Below are 17588 nucleotides of genomic sequence, written 5' to 3' on the forward strand. Positions count from 1 at the left end.
AGGGCTGCAGTAGCAAAGGGGTTCGATACTTATGCAACTGAGATGAATCTGTTTTTCTCTGTAAACCTTACATATTTATATTCTATATGCATTTTATTTTACTTTATCAATGTGGAGTAGTTTGTGTAGATTCTACATGTAAAGTGTAATTTGATGGAGTATGCTCAGGTGCCAACAAAATGTGAAGACTTTGCAGGGGGGGGGATACTTCTTTACTTGTTCACTTAACCAGCATCCGTTCTTAACGCTTAATTAACTAACCATTAACATCATGAGTTTTTGTGTTTGTAAGCTTGTTGTTAACTGCCAATTAGCTGCAAAAATACCCTTTAAAATAATGCATGAAGGAAATATGAAAAAAAGAAATATGACATATTCTGAATGCTAGGGCTAAAAGGTTAATGATTAATATTACATATATAACAATATTACAAACCTTCAATAGAACTTAAAGGTTAGCACATCCAATTAGACATCCACTAAGGAGATCAAAAGCGCAAGCCGAAATAGGTACAGTTGCATTTTAAATGTTCAGGGGGCTTCTGATTTCCTGTTAATTAGTACCTATTTTCTATTTAAGCCCTGATCACTTGCACCTTCGCTGTCTAGTATTTTGTTTTCCTCCTCCTCCACGTTTTATACATGCCTTCGCATCAGTCATCTCTGGGGGGCAAGTGAGTCTCACTTCCCCAACCTCAGGGTTAGGCATCCGCCTTCCTTACTTTCAGGGGGGTTCTCTCCGTGTGAGTTAGAGCGGACCCCCAGCCACACTTTGTTCTTTTGCAGCTCCTGCGCTTATCTTGCCGAGGCTCTATTCTTTTTTCTTCTGCCTTTCTTTCAGGACGTGGCCACATACTGACCTCCATGCTTTGTCCTTATTTCAGTTCCCAGGCAGCGTGAAGTATCTGCCAATCAGGGGTTAATGAGCACCCCTTTACAGAAGTCTCAGATGCTGGGTACCCTCTATCTCTCTCTATTTATCTCCTTTCATGTCCTGGCGTACCGGGACTGACGTCTGCCCGAGGGGCGACTCCCCCGTGTCATAACCCTCGTATGTGTTTTCAGTGGCTGGATCCTTTGCCCCTGGGATATGTCGGCATTGTCGCTCTCAGTCAGCGACCACTTTCCTATCCTGTGTTCGGTTGCTGGGTCCTCTGCCCCTGAGTTGTGTCGGCATCGTCGCCCTCAGTCAGCGACCACCTTTCTATCCTGTTTTTGGTTGCTGGGTCCTCTGCCCCTGGGATGTGTCGCTGGTCTGCTACTAGAGTCAGGGCCTCACCCGCTCTATCCTAAATCCGGTTATTTCTAACCGGCACCCAGTCTTACTAACTGCTCCTTTCTGCTTCTTCTGCCCTATCCTTACACCCCCCAGCTCACGCCCCGTGAATCTAGTTAAGTTGATGCAACAGAAGTAACTGGCGCGGAAGTGGTTGGTATTAAACACATTCCATGTTGAAGAATAATTCTGTAATGCCAGGGACTGCACTGCAAATCAAGTATTTAAGAACTAAAAATAAATCTTATGCAGCAGTAACATGTTAATAATATACACTATAATGTTTGGTAACAAGCATTGGTTTGAGTGTGTGTGTGTGTTTACAGACAAATCTAAAACAATTCAAATAAACACTAAAATGTGTTTCGAATATGTTTCATTCGTTAAATGTTTGGTTTCACAGCGTTAACGTATGCATGGTTCCTCGTCCAGTTATCATTGTAAAAGTAACAACCAAATATGCCCTCTTATTGCCTTTAAATGTATGCTTCAATGTTTGTTAAAATTAGTACTCTCATTAGTTCCAAAAGAGTTGTACATTCCCTGCTTTCTCGACAGGAATGGTATGTGTTTATTTAACACAGGGCAACCAGATGTGAGTGTAATAGGCAGTGCTGATAATGCAGTGTCATTACAGATTCGGACCCCTGTTTGTGAGATAATGACAAAGGCTGTATAGCCAGATTCGTGCCCAACCTCTGCATTGTTAAAGTACATGAGCTTGAAAAGGATACCTAGATTTCCAGATATTTTTTCAGGACAGTCAAATTGTTCCAGATTTCCACCCATTTCTAACCATCTAACCAAGGAACAACAATAACAATCAAAAAAGTATTTAGCTACATATTTAAAAATGGCCAGTGTATGTAAACTAAACCTTTCTGAAACAAACCCAAAAATAATAAAACAAAACAAAACAAAAAAAACAAACAAATGAAGCTGTGGTGCTTGTCAGGTTAAAAAAGGACTGTCACTTCCACCTCCAGAGGTAACAGCAGTAATTAAACACATATGTAGTTTTTGTAGCTTTTACTTAAAACTGGTGTGGGTTTTTTTGTATTACTGTTTCAGACTACAAAGCTGAGGCAACAAACATCATGTTTTTATCTAAATGGTCTTTGACTCAAACTACAGTAGTTGTCTCATGTATATGCAAATAAGTGTCACAGTGGAACCTCTTCAGATTCTTCTGTTCACCAGCCAAATCAATTATCTGTATTAGTAGTTTTTTTTTTTTTTTTTTTTTTGGTTGTTGCAAAACACATTAACCAGTGCACTGTAATATTAATGCAAATCAGTAGCATGAGGCCAATTTTAGTGCTCAGTGATTCATTATTGTAAGTCTATGTATTATTACAAGTAATGTCTAGAGATCTGAATAATATTCAGACATTGAGGGCCATTTCTGTCATTACCTTTCACACAGTTAATCGTAGATGCATTTGAATACAGAAAGAATACTGACTGCTATTTCTGATGACACACAAGGGGTTTAGCTCTCCTGTGCACACAATCCATCTAAGCAGGACAAGTAAAGCAAGCACTTTTAACATTAACTAAAGAGTTACACGCTGCAAAAAATGACTTGTTAACCCAGTCAGCTTTTCCACTCCATTTAACCATTTCACTTTCCTACTTCCTTACAACATTTACCTCCCATCTTCATTTTATTCTGTTTCTCTCTTTATCCTACCTTCCTTTATTTCATATCAAATGTATTTCATTCATTTGTAATTAAAAGCCGAAACAAAACGTATTCAGGACTTGAAGTGGCGCCCCACTTATTTTAGTGACTATTTTTGGCCTTCTTATTTTTAAAAGCATTTCTAAATCCTTGAATAAGTAAATAGGCAACATTATAAATTGTCAAGAATAGATAGAGCGAGTGTAAGTTCAATAACACACAAGGCGCTCCAATATGGTTTAAAATCTGCATGTCTGGATTGATTAATGGCATGTGGCACTAATGCAAGATAATCAGGTTGTGTGATACCAGCCATATAGCTTTCATTAATTATACCACATTGGTAAAAGTGCTATTTCAAGTAATACCTATTTTTTTTACTAGGTGGAGACATTGCCCTTCTAGCCACTTTTCTGATGTTTCAACCAAAATCACTTGATGCTCAGTAATACATATTATTTTAGCAAACAATAAAATAAAAATCAATATCTCCTCTAAGCAACAAACTAGAACAGAAGTCTGCATGCTTGGGAAAAGGTCACCAACAGTGCTGTGAAAAAAAGAGAAAAGTCCTATACTATGAAGCCTAAATACAAAGTGATAACAAACAACATGCACAATGAGTTATTTTTATTACAACGATAAGATCCAAGACATGTGTTGTAAGTTACATACATTTTAACTTATAACACATAAATACTAAAATGTATTCCACTTTTATGTTTTTCTCCACCTGTCTGATATTATTCTAACACATTATCAAGGAAAGTTCATGTACTCTCTCAATGTGAATTTTTTTTTTTTGGCCAGTATTAATGTATGCTTTCTATTCAAGCTTAGTTTTCAGTATTAATTTATTAATACCATTTCAACATCATCAGAGCTGCAGCATTTCTCATATATGGAAACTCACTCCCTGGACTCTAATGAACAGCTGATCGTGATGGAAGTGTTTCGCTGACAGCTTTAACCCTATTTATAATATGGCTTAATTCTAATACATTTTAAATAAGGACTTATCAAGATCCTTAAATAAACAGCAAAAAACAACGCATATATATCCCATATATATATATATATATATATATATATATATATATATATATATATATACACACACACACACACACACACACACACACACACACACACACACACACACACACACAGTGGCTTGCAAAAGTATTCAGACCCCTGGCCAATTCTCTCATATTACCGAATTACAAATGGTACATTGAAATTTCGTTCTGTTTGATATTTTGTTTTTAAACACTGAAACTCAGAATCAATTATTGTAAGGTGACATTGGTTTTATGTTGGGAAATATTTTTAAGAAAAATAAAAAACTGAAATATCTTGCCTGCATAAGTATTCAACCCCTGTGCTGTGGAAGCTCCCAGTTTGCACCGATGAAAGAAATTGCCCTTACTCGTACACAATTACCTTACCATTGGCCTCCACCTGTGAACCATTAAAGTTGCTGTCACATTTTTTGGGTAAAAACTCCACTGTTGAAGGATCATTGGTAAGGCTGTGAATCTGAAGGAAAATGAAGACCAAAGAGCATTCTACAGAAGTTAGAGATAAAGTAATACAAATGCATAGATTAGGGAAAGGGTACAAAATAATATCCAAGTGTTTGGATATCCCAGTGAGCACAGTTGGATCAATAATCAGGAAGTGGAAGCTGCATCACACCACCCAGGCACTGCCAAGAAAAGGTTGTCCCTCAAAACTCAACGCTCAAACAAGAAGGAGACTTGTGAGAGAAGCAACAGAGAGGCCAACAATCCCTTTGAAGGAGCTACAGAGTTCAGTGACTGGGAGTGGAGTAATGGTGCACCAGTCAACCATATCAAGAGCTGTGCATAACATTGGCCTGTATGGGAGGGTGGCAAGAAAGAAGCCGTTACTCAAAAGGTACCATCTGAAAGCACGTCTGGAGTTTGCCAGAAAGCATGAGAGTGACCCAGCTGCGATGTGGGAAAAGGTTTTGTGGTCAGATGAGACCAAGATAGAGCTTTTGCCAAAACTCAAAGTGCCATGTGTGGCGCAAACCTAACAATGCCCATGCCTCAAGACACACCATCCCTACAGTGAAGTATGGTGATGGCAGCATCATGCTGTGGGGATGCTTCTCATCAGCAGGGACTGGGCATCTTGTTACAATTGAAGGAAGAATGGATGGAGCAAAATACTGGAAAATACTGCAAGAGAATCTGCTTCAGTCCGCTAAAAAACTGAAGCTTGGGAGGAAATTCACCTTTCAGCAAGACAATGATCCCAAGCACAAGGCCAAAACAACATTGGAGTGGCTCAAGAACAAAAAGGTGAATGTCCTACAGTGGCCCAGTCAAAGTCCTGATCTCAATCCCATTGAGAATCTGTGGCACTATTTGAAAATTGCGGTCCACAAGCGTCGTCCAACCAACCTGAACAACCTGGAGCAAATCTGCCAAGAAGAATGGGCCAAAATCACTCCAACACTGTGGGCAAAGCTGGTACATACTTACTCCCAAAAGACTTAAAGCTGTTATTGCAGCAAAAAGTGGCTCTACCAAATATTAATGTGTGGGGGTTGAATACTTATGCAAGCAAGATATTTCAGTTTTTTTTATTTTTCTTAAAAATATTTCCCAACATAAAACCAATGTCACCTTACAATAATTGATTTTGAGTTTAAGTGTTTTAAAATAAAATATTGAACAGAACAAAATTTCAATGTACCATTTGTAATTCAGTAATATGAGAGAATTGGTCAGGGGTCTGAATACAAGAATACTTTTGCAAGGCACTGATATATATATATATTACTATGATAGAGGAAGTAAAAAATTTAAATTAATTTTGCAATCATTGTGACTGTTTTTTTTTTTATTGCAGTAGCTCAAATACTGTGTATTTTATATTCATTTTATCTGAGTTAAGGAGCTGCTCTTCAGTTCTAGTTGCCTGCTACAGATGCACAGACTACAGAAGCCAAAGTCACTTTTAGCAGTAAGAACCAGCATCATCAAATGATGTGCCACTCTGGCTTAACAACCATGCTCTAGATCAGTGGTCATGAACCCAAATGAGCAAACATATAGCCTATTAACTACAAGGTCTTCATGAATTAAAAAGAAAGAAAGAAAGAAAAGCTTTTTAAAAAGGTTTAAAAGATTTTAAAAAATCTTAGATTTTCAGGTCGTTTTCGGGCAAAAGTCCTTCAGCTGTTTAAAAAAAGTAAACACAGTGAGTAAACTTGTTATTATTCAAAATTTGTAATTATACAAATATTATGAGGATGGTGTCAAGATTATTAGAACAGAATGTTCATTCCTAGATGTTCCAAAGTCCCCAGTTTGATGGTAAAGATAGCACTGATTGATCATACAGACTGTGATGTTAATGTGAATGCTTCTTAAGTGTTCAACAAATCAATCTTCTAAATGCCATTTAGTTTCCCCAATACACAATTTGTTGCTTTTCTTGCAGGTAATGCAGAAGACTATTCCTTTAGAGATACATATAAAATGTTCATGAATATTGAATGAAGATTTAATGCCTCTAATCTCTGTTTCAGAGTGAATGTATTTACAGGTATTACATCATGGTCCATTACATGGATATGTGCCTTTCAAAGGTTTCCCGAGAAGGACGAATATCACTGTGCACCACGTATTCTCTTATATTCTCATCTCTTCTATATGACATCAAGGGGGGAGTCTTGAAAATAGGTGCTGTAGATGGGTCTTGTTGTAAAATTGTAAGGTTTCTTTGCACAATTGTCTGTATCTTTCTGTTGGTAGTGTGGTAAGTGAGGACCAGAGGGATTCTATCATCTGTGTGTTGCATATTGTTATTATAGAAAGCATTTTTTTGTAATGTTATTTAATGTAATTTGGGGGGCTCCGTAGAGGGCGCTCTCACTGTGCTTTCCTCCTCGTTTACCTAATTTCTCTATGCCTGGCCACTCTAGCTTTCCTCAGCCACACTCCGCCTGGAGGAAGTGATCAGTCATCACAATCAATTCCGGGTGGGTTGGCAGCTCACTTCTAGTCATCTCTACCAATAGCCTTGCCAAGCGCGCGCCTGTCAGTCAAGGGAAGTGGCCAGGGCAGTAGCGGGGATCCTGTCTGGCAGCTCTGCCTGTCAATCTCTCCCTCTTTCCTATATTAACCTAGCACTACTTCCACCTTTGTCTTGTGCTTGTTTTTTGTTTTGTAGCAAATGCTCAGACTGTCATTTGTGCTTTAGCTTAATGTCTTTGCTAATATCTAATCTCTTGCTCCTTTCTGCAGAACCTTTCTCTGCATAGCTTCAGCCCTATTCAGCAGCTGCTCCCACAGAGCCAGCATAATTTATCTTTCACCAGAAGATGCTGTCCTGGACCTCCATCAGGTATGTCCAATGTTTTAAAGACCTACCCAGCCCATTACAAACTATATCAACCAGCCGCAGTTTGTGACGGACCATATAACATACTCCAACGACACTGCTGTACTGCAACTATTTTCCATGGCTACCACGGCAATGCCTCATCGAGTGACTACTGGGAGTGGTAAGTTGCCATGACGACCAGGCAGCTTCAACAGGCACTGCGAGCCCTGTGCCTCAGTACTACAATCTTCTGGCTTCCTGCTGCTGCGCTTTCACAACCAGTGAGAATAGTCCAACTCACTGAATTGTGACATCTAAATACTTCAGGCTCGTCTTGTAGACCTACGTTAATTCATTTATATACATGACTAACTGTTTAAAAAAAACGAGGAGCTGGTCATGATGCCATGATTATCGGTTTTCCTAGATCCACCGTCACATTAACTTCCAGCTTCCCTTCATCAGGCATCCATTCCTGCAACTTATTTCTGTTCCCAGATTCTGGCTCTGCTCCTCCAAACTGACAAACTTCACCAAGGCACTGCATTCAACTTTCAAAGTCATCACTTCATTTAACTAAGCCATCAGTCAGATACGGAAATTATGTCCTACAATCACCAGCGTTGCAGTGTCCTCCTACCCCGCAATGGACAATACACTCATAGGCTGCTTATCATTCATTCATTCATTCGCAACTACCAAATGCAGCTGGTTACATCAGTTCACAATGAGTGAAAAGTGAAAATTGAGTTCTCGTTCAATTCGCTTTAAACCACAGGTTATTCGAGATAACAAGCTTGTCTGCAGAGCTTTCAACGTGTGTGTTTTTGCATGCAAAACAATCAACAGTGCTTGATTTCTGTGTGAAACTGTAAGCTGTTTATTCATGGGGCAGAGCAAGGCCAACTGATGTAATGTTTAAGGACAAAGAGTTTAGTAACATATAAGACATGTAAAGAGAGGGGCTCTGCCTCTTCAAAGGCCCAACGTACAGAAGGGAGGTTCTGTCATTGAGGAGACCTGACAAACAGGAGGGGGGTCATTGTCTCTCAGGTGACCCGACATATGAAGGGGGGGGACACCGTCTCTGAGGTGACCTGACATACGAAGAGGCTATTGAACCGGAAAGAAAAACATGGAGTTAGTAGATATTAGAACATATAGAGAGGGGTGTTCCGCCACTTCAAAGCCCAACATTTATAAAAGGGGGGTTCCATCGCTGAGGAGACCCGACAAACAAATTGGTATTGAATTCCTGACAGATGAAATGAAGTCATCCTAGAACATATGCAGGCTGTTCCAATGCTAAAAGAGAGCAGACCGCATTTTAGTGCTTTCCTAGTTTTCCTAGTAAAGGCATCAAAATATGTGCTTGTGGCAGGGCAAAAGCTCTGTATGTGTAAATAATATATTGTTGTGTATATGTATAGTTTTACAAAAATGAATATAAGTGTGCACTAGATATGGCAGATTTTTGCATTTTTTGCATTTTTGCATAAAATTGGAAAGTTTTGATTTTAAGGTTGGCAGGGATGGGGTTAAATCCAACTCTGCCAAATCTATGTGCGTAATGTGGCCTGGGCTTAATTGACTAATTGATGGTCAATTATGCTCCAGCCACATGGTATAAAAAGGAGCTGGAAAGGCAGTTCTTTAGTTCTAGTTTCAGCAAGTGTGCAGCCTCACTACTGCGTGGAGAGCCAGGGTGAATGCATTGTGCAGGGATTAATTTAGGGGATTTTGATCCCACAACAGTTTATTTTAGTGTGAGTAGGTTCCGGAGCGGGAACTCCCTTGTAGTGGAAGCAGCGCTAAGCCTTTGTTTGGCAAACTTTTGTTTTCAGCTGTTTTGTTTTGCATTTTTGGAGTTATTATTTTTATTACACTCTGTTTGTGTGTGTCCTCCTGCACTAGGGCTATCATTGCTGGTACCCTAGTGGCATCCACCTGTCACTGCAACTTTGTTTACTTGAAATCAAACCTGGATGCCCGAGTGGCGTTGTCAACTGCTTCCCTGTGTCTCTCTCTTATCATTCAGCAGTCACCCACAACAAAAGTAGCAGGTACTAAGACCCCCTGTTACATTGCTATTTAGGGGAATGTAAATATGTTATGTAAGAAAGAATATAAATTTGTCAAACAAGAAGGAGGCCATTCGGCCTATCTTGCTCGTTTGGTTATTAGTAGTTTATTGTTCCCAGAATCTCTTCAAGCAGCTTCTTGAAGGATCCCGGGGTGTCAGCTTCAACAACATGTATGATAATTGTTGATAAATATGGTAATTTTGAGGTTTTGGGCTCGTCTTTGTATTTTTATAACTGTCACTTAGCCCACGCCAAGCGCCAAGGTATTGGAATAGATCCGCCATACAAAACGAGTTTGACACCCCTGAAATAGACAGGCAACTACAACTGAAGAGCAGCACCTAATGGTCATAGCACATTAACAATGAAGGATAATAATGACTGTAAACATCACAACATTGTAAAAACATGAAGAGATATCATTTGAAACAATTAACACTTCAAAACGAAGGATAGAGAGCATTCAGAGAAACAGAAAAACATTTGAGTGCAATCAAAAGATAGTGGCACCTTGAATAAACAGCCACCTGTCAACCAGATTATTCAAAAGTGTTATAATTAAAACATTAAAAAGCATATATAGGTCCCTCTTCATCTGTCAATCATTTGGAGAGATTATATACACGCCACTTCAGTGTCATTATACAGTATGTACATTTAATTAAGGGTACAGGTGTCATTCCAAATGCTTGAAGCCTTCAGATTAACTCATCAAATGATTATGAAAGAGAGTCTGTCATCTCTGAATCTCAGAATTCATGCTGAGTCACAAAGATGAATCAATAGATAAAAATAACATCTGACAATGGAGGCTGTGAAACAGACAATAGAAATAAAACAAAACAGCATGATTAACTTTACAGAAAGCATTCGTAGGTTCACACAAAGAAAACCAATTCCCTACACGCAAGCTCTTCGGGATCACTTGTATCACAGAACTACAAAGATTCTCTGGCTCAGTTTGCTCACCCACATATCATTCGTGGTATTTGGTTTCCAATCTTGCTTTGTTTCTGTTTTCCATCATATCCTTGAATCTTGTTTCTAAGTTTGAGTTTTTCTCTGCTAAAGATTCTTCCTGATACGTAGTTCTCTGCAAGGTTATTTGCGTCAGCTTTCTGAGACTAGCTGAAACTCAGCTTTAACACCTGTGCAAGCCTCCCTGGTGACACTCGCATTGTGAATCACAGGCTGAGTTCATTCCTGGTGCTAATGAGATGCAATGATTTATTTTACAGTACAAGGAAGCTGACCCAGGTCTTATTTTAATCAAATTAGTCATACTGCTTGTTTCACAGCCTTCAATTAGCACTAGTCTGGGACTAGCCAGTGTTTACTAAGGTAAGGTAGTCCAAGCTTAGTGCTAATCAGGGTCTGTGAAACCAGGAGCCAGTCTCTTATCTTTAGTCTCTTTACAATGGCCTTTAATAGAGAAATATTGCTCTGAACTTTGCTGAGCTCAAAATGTCAGGGATGTAATGACAAGCTCTGGTACTCTGGTTGAAATCCTGCACTATTGTTTTGGGAATTCAAATCTAACTAAAAATGTACTTAATATAACAGAATTGAATTACCATCTGTGACACACTGTGATTCTGACTTCCTTGTATTGTATCAGCCTAATAATATTCACTTTTTGCTTGGTGTACAGTATGTGTGATTTTAGTATAGCGCTTACTGTACCTCCTTTCACAAACACATTTATCTGGTGCTCCTTGTGAGAGAGGATGCAGCTAGCTACCCAATAGTAATTATATATTTAAAATATAAACAGATGAAACATAGGACTGTACGTGCCCTGTCACTAGCCCTGAAAGGAAAGGTTAAGCACACAGCAGGTATTTCTGCTGTGCACTAGATGGCAGTGGTTGGGTCTCTTCCAATGGCCCTCCTTGTTGTTTGTTCATCATTTTGTTTTGTTTTTCTTTTCACAGTATATGTGTATTAGAAAAGATTCCAACAGAACTGAAATATTATCTGAAAGATCTGTCAGATGATAGATGACTTTAGACTCTTGTTTGGTGGTTGCTTCTCTAGTACCTGCTTCAGTGGAGGAATGGATAGCCATGGCCAAGAAGTTCCAAGAGTTCTGGAATTTTCCACAATGTGTCGCACACATCACCATCAAACCACCACCCAACGCAGGATCACATTATTTCAGTTATAAGAGAAAAAACTCATTGGTTTTAATGGTACTTGTTGATGCTGATTTAAAATGTATTTACATCGACATTGGAAGAAATAGAAGAGCAAGTGGTGGGGGTGTGTGGGCAAAATGTGGCCTGAGCAAAGCTCTTGCTAACAACATACTCAAAATCCCAGCATCAAAAAGCCTGCCAGGATGGGAAGCAAAAATTGTGATTGTTGCAAATGAGGCTTTTGCACTGAAACGCAATCTTAAGTCATACCCAAGAAACCAACTAGATGAAAGTACACATATTTTTAACTACCAACTTTCAAAGGCTAGGCGCTGTGTCGAAAATGCTTTTTGGTAATGTGGCAAACCTCTGGCGTTTATTTAGAAAGTCCCCCTAGAACCTACTAAAGTTGTTATACTCACCCAAGCTGCATGAGCACTACACAATTATATGTGCACAAAGATGGTTTCACGACAGCTGTACACACCAGGTGGTCTACTCATTCATGAAGACCAAGGAACAGAGAAAATGACCAATGGATCATGGAGGTAGGAGTCTGAAGGCCTGGTATGCCTTTCACCAATGCACGACCGACATTCTTCTGCGTTGGCCAAAGAAATGATAAATGAATATATAAAACATACTTCATCACCAATGGAGCAGTCAGCTGGCAAAAAATGCCATTTCTATTTAAATGTAGATATTATGTTGAATGTGCATAAATTTTATTTTCTGCTAGTTTATGTTGTACAAATGGGCTATAATTTTGTCCAAAATTATGAAAAACCTGTATACTATATTTTAAAAGATTTTGTGTGTGTATATGTTCTGTTTATATCTATTATTATTATTATTATTATTATTATTATTATTATTATTATTATTAGTCACAGTAGTAGTAGTCGTTGTAGTAGTAGTATTAGCTATTTTTATGAGTCACAATCTCTGATTATTTTGTATTTTTTCTTGGCATTACAAAAGAATAAAGCACCCTGTCAAACTCTAGTTTAAATATGAGAATTAAACACACAATAATTAGTAATGTAACTTACCTGAGAACAGTCGATGAGTAGGTTTTCAGCATTGACAGTCCATACAACTCGCGATGATGCAACCGCCATTATTATAATTTTTTTTTCTGGTTTGAAACCGGTGTAGTCACATATCTTCCATCTGTTTACTGATTAGATATTGCCATTTAAAATGCCCACTAGGGGGCACACCTATCTATTTTGTTCAGATAACAGCAACCTGATACTTTTCAATAGGAAAAGCCAAGGCAACTGTTGCCTTAAAAAGTTGCCAGAGTATCATGACCTTTAAACACTTTGCACAGCCAGTGCCCATATAATACCTTGCAGGAACTGACAGAGCTAGTTCAACATATGAGAGCTACTACATGATCTCTTGTACCTATTCCCACAAAACTATGAAAAGATGTTCTTGGTGTTATTAATATCCATCTTTTAAAAATATAAGCTCTGACTCAGGCTTTCCATCAGTATTAATTCTTCTTGATCTAGGTGCTGCCTTTGATACTGTAGACCATTCCATCCCACTGAATCATCTTGAAAACACAGTAGGACTGTCTGGCTCCATTCTAGGCCCCTTGCTGTTTTCATTATGTATGCTACCGTTAGGTGACATTATCCGCAGACATGGAGTGAACTTCCATTGCTATGCTGATGATTCCCAGCTATATTTGTCCTTAAAAACAGGGATTTCTTCGGCCTGAGTGTTATTAGCTACTTGCCTTACAAACATCAAGCATTGGATGTCACAGAATTTTCTAATCTTGAATTCAGATAAAACAGAGGTTAGGCTAGTGGGATTATTATTTTTTTTAAAAGGAAATGTGGGATTACATGAGCTCGACCCTTGCAGTCTCTCATTAAAACTTAAACTAGAAATTAAGGTTTGTTGGTCTTTGATACTGATCTATCATTTGAGACTCATATTAGGGAAGTTACTAAATTAACTTTTTACAATTTGAGAAATACAGCCAAACTTAGACCAGTTATTTCCATATCTGATGCCGAGAGACTAATGCATGCCTTTGTTTCATCTAGACTTGATTATTGTAATGCCCTTTTTTCTGGTGCCCCAAAACATGTGGGATCCCACTTACAGCTTGTTCAGAACACCGCCGCTACAATTCTGACTAAAACCAGGAAAAGGGAACATATTATGCCTGTTTTGGTCTCTTTACATTGGCTCCCATTGCAGTATAGAATTGATTTTAAGATTCTTCTGTTAACTTTCAAGGCTGAGTGGATTAGCACCTAGTTATTTGCAAGAGTTATTGACCCTGTATCTTCCAAACCACACTCTGAGATCACACAATGCGGGGCTGCTGGTTATTCCCAGGGTCAAGAAAAGCAACCCAGAAGGTAAGGATTTTTCTTGTAGAGCTCCTAAATTATAGAATGCTCTGCCTTGGTTTGTCAGCGTAGCTGGGATCGTTACAGTTTTCAAGTCAAGACTAAAAACGCACTTTTATAAAATGGCTGTCTGACTTCCATTACATGAGAGCTGATGTTAAAACTTCATGCTGATTTGAACTTGGCTCTTGCCAAGATAAGCACCAACTAAGACGCATCTTTACAGTAAATTAATGTGATCCATCTGCATCTCCATCCATTTGTGTTTCTTTCCATCTGACGATGTAGATATCCTTCTGCTTTGTGTTGATGGCTGAAGTGTAATGCTGGCTCCAGGGATCATCTTATTTTGCCTCCCCAGTGCATCAGTACACACAACGGCTGCGATGCTGGCTCCAGGGATCAACTACAGTGCGGTCTCCCCAGAGCATCAGCAGGACAATCGTCCGGGTTGAGTTTCATCACCTAGCCCACAACACCTCAAGAGGGCTCGACAGTGATTCTGGCGTCCCAGCATCACCACCCTCTGTCTCCCACTCAACTCCACCCAGCTTACTTACCTGTACATCAGCGTTGCTTTCTTTCTATTGGGCATGAGATCCCCAGCCAGAATCTTTCCATCTCAACCAGAGGCAGTTGCTGCTCCTTTCTTCTGCTTCAGATAAGTTCTTCACTGTGCGACACAACTCTTGACCACTGAACCCGACATCTCTGAGAAACCAGGTTCTATAGCATGCCACAAATCCTTGACAACCCACCTCCACTGGGTAAACCCAGAATCTCCATCCTCGCTGTTCTGCTTCAGCAGCTAATTGAGCAAACCGAAGTTTCTTCCTCTCATACGCCTTATCCACAGCATCTTCCCATGGCACTGTTAACTCTACCAGATGAACAAGGTGTGCTGATCCAGACCACAAGACAATGTCTGGTCGAAGGTTAGTGGTTTGGCAATCTCATGTGGAAAAATAAGCTGTTGACCAATATCTGCCAGCATTTTCTAGTCTCTAGCAACTTCCAGTTGTCATGAGCGAGGCTTGGTTTTAACACATTTTCTTGGTGGTTGCTCTCCTGGATGGAGAATTAATGTTTTGTGTTTAATTCTTTGATGAAACTGGTGGCAACTTATTGGTTATGTTAAGCTTGTCTTCTAATGCTAAGGCCAAACATCGCAGCACCTGGTCATGGCGCCAAGTAAACCGTTCTTGGCTAAGACTCACATTGCATCCTGTCAAAATGCGCCTTAATGTTGCAGGTGATGAACACAAAGCACATGAGGGATCCTCACCCACCCAGAGGTTTAGGTTCTGTGGTGATGGGAGAACATCATATGTTGATCTGATGAGGAAATTAATCCTGCTCTGTTCCATTGTCCATTGATCTTGCCAGCCACTCTTGCATTGTTCCACACTTTCCCATCTCATCCATTGTCCCTGCCTGGCCTGGGAAACAGCCTTTACACACCTCATCCTCTCCTCCTGCTTTTGCACCTCACTGACTGCCAGCTTCCTCCGTTGAGCTGGGGTTGCCTTGTGCCATGCAGGAAGAGCTGAGCTGAGACCAAGTCCCCCTCTTCCATGCTGAACTTGCCATATAATATCATCGATTCGAAGGGCAGCCTTTGTATCTTCCACGGCTTTCTTTGCTGCCCACTTTCTTCCAGTTTTCATAACAGGTGCTGCCTCCCTTATGCATTTATCCCATGAATCTACTAATGTCATTTCCAGTCAGACTTTGGCGCACTTAAACTTCTTGGTTAGAGTTGAGACTGGTAGCTGCAGTATTTCTGTATCATAAAGTCCCACTTTACTGAGGCAGCATGGAACTCCCAACCATTTCCTGATGTATGAATTGATTAAAGCTTCCAGCTTCTCAACTGAAACTATGAAAATAGTCTAATATTCTAATTTTGCATCATTCAAATGCTTTTGCTATTATACTTACCCCCCCCCCCAACCCTAAACCCAAACCCTAACCCCCCCCCCCCCCCCCCACACACACCTCATATACTGTACATATCTATTAAGTGACAAAAGAAGTGATATCTGAAACAAAAACACATTGGAAATGTGAAAAAAGGCTGGCCAAGTTTGCCCCAATTGTTTCTTATAACATAGCTTTTGTTTTTGACACAAGTTAGAAGAGACAATTGGGGCAAACTTGGCCCCCATCGGTTTTAAATTTGTGCCAATTTGGCTTGTGGCTTCTAACTTGTATCAAAAACACCAGCTAATTTAAAAGAAACACTTGGGGTAACTATGGCCAGCCTTTTTTCACATTTCCAATGTGTTTTTGTTTCAGATGGTATAATAATATCAAAATACAAGTCATTTGCAGGTACAATTATTTTACGGAGTAATGTCTTTCTAAAATGCACAAATATCTTTGTGAGTTACCTTATTATACACCAGCATGACTAAACCAGAAACACTGTGCAATAATAATAATAATAATAATAATAATAATAATAATAATAATTGAGGTTTGATTTCCATTCAGCTGGCAGAAGGTACTTCTGTTTCCAGAGTGATTGTACTATTTTGTCAAGAGTAGTTTACAATCCCAAGCTTCATATAATGCTTTTGACGCTGTTTACCTTTCTGAGATGGCAACTGAGAACTGTTTGTTAGAAAGTATGTATAAGTGTGTCAACCATTGCCAGCAATATAAGCCAGACATGATATTTATCTTTTTTTAAGCTGCTTCGCATCATCAAAAGGTATTCTTTGACAAGCCGGTTATCAGCATTAAGCATACAGGGTAACATGAAAGGCTGTGATGTAATTACGCTGAAGCAATTAGCTGTTTTAATGAACAATAACAGCTTGGGGAGTCTGTAAAGACAGAAAACAATATTTATCCCCATTTAATAAACACAGGTCTTCCGCATAGCTTTTGTATCATTCTGTATGATCAATACAATACAATACAATACATTTTTTTTTATATCGCGCCCCTCTTAGAGAGCTGTACAAAGTTAAAAACAAAACAAAATAGCTCATGTATACAATACACTCCAGCTATAATCAATTATTTAAAAATACATTTAAAAAGTATGTTTTCAATTTAGATTTAAAAGAATCCTGTGTTTCAGCCTGCCTAATGATAACTGGAATAGAGTTTTACAACAATTAAAGGTTCTGATCTTTTTTTTAATCTCAAAAAACGACTAGGAACATGTCGTAAGTAACCAAATTGAGCACTGTGCTTTTTCATTTTTCATTGATTGATTGATTTGCACTGTTTGTTATAATTTTGCTGTGATTTATTTTGTTGTTTTATTTTATATTACTTACTATGTTCAGTTTTTGCTTTGTGTGTTTTATTATTTTGTTGTATTTATTATTAGCACACTGGTGATCAAATGGTAGAACTGACTGACATTCTGAGGCACCTAATTGCATCACCTGTTACCCATGACCTCATTTAATTATGAACTGCCTATAAAGGTAAGCTGTCAGCACAGTGCAAGCAGAGAGTAGGGCAGGCTGTGTTGTTGGAGGACCCAGAGAAGGAAGTGGTTGAGAGGATCAGACTGCAGGATCAGCCTGGAAAAGTTGGAGCAAGTGATCGAGGGAAGTTACAACCAAGTAGTCCTATTTAATAACCAGTAATGGAGTAATGTATTGAGAATGACGAGTATGAGAGCAGTCTGGCAGCTGTGTT

The sequence above is a fragment of the Polyodon spathula genome, chromosome 2 (assembly GCF_017654505.1).
Source record: "Polyodon spathula isolate WHYD16114869_AA chromosome 2, ASM1765450v1, whole genome shotgun sequence".
NCBI lineage: Eukaryota > Metazoa > Chordata > Actinopteri > Acipenseriformes > Polyodontidae > Polyodon > Polyodon spathula.